Source organism: Convolutriloba macropyga, chromosome 3 (assembly GCF_964194025.1).
Source record: "Convolutriloba macropyga chromosome 3, txConMacr16.3, whole genome shotgun sequence".
NCBI classification, from domain to species: Eukaryota; Metazoa; Xenacoelomorpha; order Acoela; family Convolutidae; genus Convolutriloba; species Convolutriloba macropyga.
Window position 1 is genome coordinate 27,231,686 of NC_134470.1, and position 4,850 is coordinate 27,236,535.

Sequence of the window (4,850 nt, forward strand, 5' to 3'; positions counted from 1 at the left end):
TTAATGTTTCAAGACTAGCACATACTTTAACTCGTTAAGATGTTGAAAGATTACCTGAACAGGGCAAAATGAAAATGGACATTGATCATTCATTAACTAATCTCTTCCATATATAACATTTTTTTTTATTTCTTGAGATATATCGCTGTGTAAAGTTATATTAGAGATGCAAAATTCTATAGATTAATAGCTCCGGCAGCAGAGATCGTCGGGGTGAAACGCTCATAAAAGGATAGATCAGATTTTTCATACATTATTCATAACACTTAAGTGATTTTTTCCGATATGAATTGAGACCAGATACAAGACTGACTACTCAAATGTAGCAGGACATGATCAACCTCTGATCCAGGAAATAATAATGGCGCTTAGTTGGTATACTTATTCCTGAAGAAAGATTATTTTGAAGAAGATGCTATATTTCATGTTCGGTTCTGCTCACAAATTTGTTTTGTTTTCTAACTATCAAGTTTTTGTTTTCAAAACAATTGAAAAGGCTACTTGATTTGAAGCATGTTTTGGCAGCAAAAAATTGCTAAAAAATTATGGTTTGTTTTAAGACCAGCAGTTTTAAGGAAGACCAGCAGTTCAATAACATCAGCGTTAAAATGGTATCCCAAAAAAGTGGTTTTTTGACGAATAAAATTTTCAAAGTGACTCTTAATGGAAACAAGGAGGCTCGGTAATGTGCGATCGCACATAAGGTTCCGATCTTGCTCATCCACGATTTTGGCATAATTGTCTACCAAATGAGAACAGATTGAAAACCCCCCAAAAACATGTATTTTTCAAAAAAAAATTGGTGTATGAACGGAAAGATAGCCTCCAAAGCAAACAACTCACGGGCCTAAAAATAATGCATTAGATTGATTCGATATGCCAATGTTAAGAAAGCGAGTCAAGACCAACAGCAAAATCAAACAACAACAACAACAACAACAACAACAACAACAAACATTAATTACATAAAAAAACATCATGTCCGCTTTAAAAACAAAACTTAATAACGATGTCAAAATAGCTCGATGTCAAAAAACTGAAACTAAACAAAAAATCCTGTAACTCACCAGAAAAAATATGAGATTATTCCAAATTAAAGCTTGGTAACAATAACACAATAATGAACAAAAATAGTAATTTTGAAAAATTCACTTAATTTTAAAAAAAAACAATTAGTTTCAAAGTAATGAAAATAATAACAAATCAACTAAAATATCCCATAGGTTTACAATTTTCCCGGTTACCAAGGTTTCTCAAGACGGGAATTAAAAAATTTTTTATGTTCAATTTTTATGCAGTTACAAAAAAAAACAACAAATAGACAGCAAGCAAAAAATCAGTTAATTTTTTGCCAGAAAACGCTTTCTAAGCCGTAAAGCCATACTTTGGCTCCCAAAATATGTTCAATCACAACTTTCCCGAACACCAATAACGTGTTATGTGACTTCTCATTGATGAAACTAGGTAACAGGTAGACAAAAAAAGGCAAAATTAAGTAATACTTGTGTTTTTCGAAAAAAAAAATTATTTCCAAAGACATGAAAGTCATTAAATACGAACGAAAAAATTAAATGGATTCATTTATTTTTTCATTGGAAGCCTTTGAGACCTGCAATTATCCAAAAAAACATCTTACGTTTACAAAAAGACCCTAAAATAAGACAAAAATCAAAAATTAATTTACTTTTTTTTGTGAAAACCCTATGTCGAAGCCAGTAGAGACAAATCGAATTCTTTGAAAACGTTAGTTTTTTTGTGACCACAATCCCTTCGACAACTTCCCTTGACAACCCTTTTGTCATATTTGGCCTGCAATTAACGAGACTAAGTAACAAACAGACAATAAAAGGAACCAAATTTCAAAGTTTAAAGGTGTTTTAATTTTAGTTTGGAAAACAATTGTTTTCAAAGTAGTGAAAGCCATCAGCTGTCTACTAAAATCTGAAACCGGGTCCTTGTACAGGAAATTTCATACGATTGAAAAGAAAAAGTAAAAACGACAGTTAAAGACAAAATTAAAAATTTCAAATTACTTCTTCGAGAAAGTATTGTCGAAGCCGTTTAAATCAGAGTCTTTATCCTTAAGGATTTTAAAATTATCAATTGCTTTCTTTGAAAGTCATTAATGTGATATATGAACTATCAATAACGCGATAATGTGACAAAACTAGAAAACGTGAAAAATGGGCAAAAACCTGAAACTGAAAAAAAAGTGAAATTTAGTAGTATCAAAGCCAGAAAACCATAAATTAAGGTAGAAAACTGCAATAAAGATTGAATTCAAATTCAGTAGAAAGAAAAAACATACATTCATTGCTGACACTAAGCTAAAAGTTGACCATATTAACAGAAAAATGGAGGCAATGTTCAATAAATCATTGATTATTTTAAAATCAGAAAATTTTTGAAAGCCGAAACAAACATTAGCTTTCAAGTAATCAACCAGATATAATAGTTTGGAGTTTATTAAGACGTGCATTAGATCTATCACTAGTGAGCTTTGATATGAAATGTTCTGTTATATAATTAATATATAAAAAAGGTCGAATTTTTTTATAAAAAAGACTGACTGATTACAGTCCGAACTATTTTTGTGTTGTAACAGTCCAAGATTGGTTTAAAACTAGCTCTGCGTTTTGATAATCAACGAGTAAAGTTTGCAAAAAAATGGCAAAGTTTTAATTACGGAGCAATTGCAACGGAAGTTGAAGTAGAAATAGCCCATTTTCAGTTTACAAACGTTGTGTTAATGGTGCTTTGGTGTGTACTTCCTGCAAACTTAATCAAAGTGGACTAAAGGAACTTATTTCGTGCTGTTTTTCATTAAAAAAATCTGAAATTTGAAATATTCAGCCTTTGTAAATGAAATCAACAACGCTTTCTTAATAAAATTTAACAAACTTTAGCAAAATTAGCGAAATTTTAATGTGAGATCTTTCAGATGTATTCTCAGTATCAACAGAGAGTATATACTTCTCAAGTATTTGGTACTCAAATGACCTTAAGTATTGCATTCTTTAGCTTCGTTACTAGCGTGAGTAATGTAAACCTGAAGAATTCTCTACGCAAAACATTTAATTACTGACAGCCCCCTTGAACTAAACTTGTTGTTCAAGGAATGTACTTTATCTGCAAATGGGCTTGAATTGGCAAACAGTCCATTGGATTCTCCCAAGGATAGTGAGTGATGGCGTCACTCAAATTGCTGCTTTTACCAATGTCATACGGCAATGGATACCCTTCATGTATCCATATCCGTATTTTAAACTAATTTATTGTTTTAAGTTCCTTTTGAAGGGCGAATGCCATTTAAGTTCAGTTGCTATATACTTCCTCCCATTTTTAGCAGTTCAGTCTTTTCATTCCGTCTGTACCGGATATATATTCATTCACGTTGTAAACAAATCAAACTTTGCTTCCTTTATGTATGATTAAAACCTGAACAAACTTTCTTTCATAATTTGTATCATCAATAACTTTCATTCTCCAATTTGCAGCGCTAACACTCAGTTTAATTTAATTCTTGCAAACACTTCTCATTTGAGCTGATTAGTTCAGTTAGAGTCAATCGCACCGCGATTGCCCAATCTAGAAAGAATCTAGTTGAAAGTAACAACTAAAACTGCCATTCGCGGCGCAAGTGCCTATCTCAGTTTGTGCGAGGCCATTTGTAATTCAATTGACTATACTCATTGTGTATAAGTATAACACGGTGTTCAAAAAGCCTTCTTGCGTAATAGTTTGAACTGCAAATATTGTAATTTGAACAAGATAGAACTTAACTTTTCTCATGTTACAGTATCATAATTCATTTTTTAGAAAAGCTTTTCTCAAAAAAATTATTTGATCTTTATCGTAATCATAATTTTAAAAAAAATGGTTGTCAAATCCAGTCGATCATACGGAAAATTAGGCGACTTTCTTCTTGAGAACCAAAAAAAACAGTTAGAAGAGAACGGAGTTAATTTGGCCATATTTTTGAAAAATGAGTTTAAGATAGGAAAAAATAGTGTCTCAATTTTACCATTGTCGCGAATTGAGCATTTAGGTGTTCCAAAGTTTTGGCGAGGAATATTGTTTCAGCCCGCATTGTTCTTTGGCGAGGAATATTGTTGTTTCAGCCCGCACATAATGGGAAAGACCCTTTAGTTATATTCCTTATTCCTCAATCGGTGCCTTTGTGTGAAAAAAGCCAAATACTCTAAATTCAATTTCATCTGATTTAGTTTAACATAAATTCGATTATTGCTGTCTGCTGTCTTAGTTTTCTGGATATTCAAAAACTTATTAATGAATTATGTTGGGATGGGGAATGTGCTTAGGCTAATTTTGATTGTGTACTATTAAAGCAAAATTAAAATTGATACGTTTTGTTTCGTTTTTTTTTTGTCGCTATAGGAAGCTTTTTGAGAAATCGACTACTTCAATCAGGTTTTGAAAAGGTTGTGTTTTTGTTTTGCCGGCTTTTCTTCTCGAAATTGACCAAAAATTAACTTGTCCTTGACATCACCGGCCCCATTTGCAGGATTGTAAAGAAGAGTAATGTCGTTGGAGTAAGTGTTGAATCATCCATCCAGCTAAAGTTTGAAATAAAATCAAAATAAGGGTAATGAAAATACAAGGGTCTAAATCTAATCGGGTGGTTCGTAAAAAGGAGTCACCTAAGTTAATAACGAAAATACCAAACGAACTAACCAAAGTTGTCAAATGAGAGCCAGGGGGATTGAGACGAACCTCTAACCAATAATAACAAAAAGGTTAAGACAAGCGCGATGGATAGGAAATTGCCATATAATACAATCGTTGGCAATTGGAAAGCGTTATCTTTAATATAAGCAATGTAATCGCGA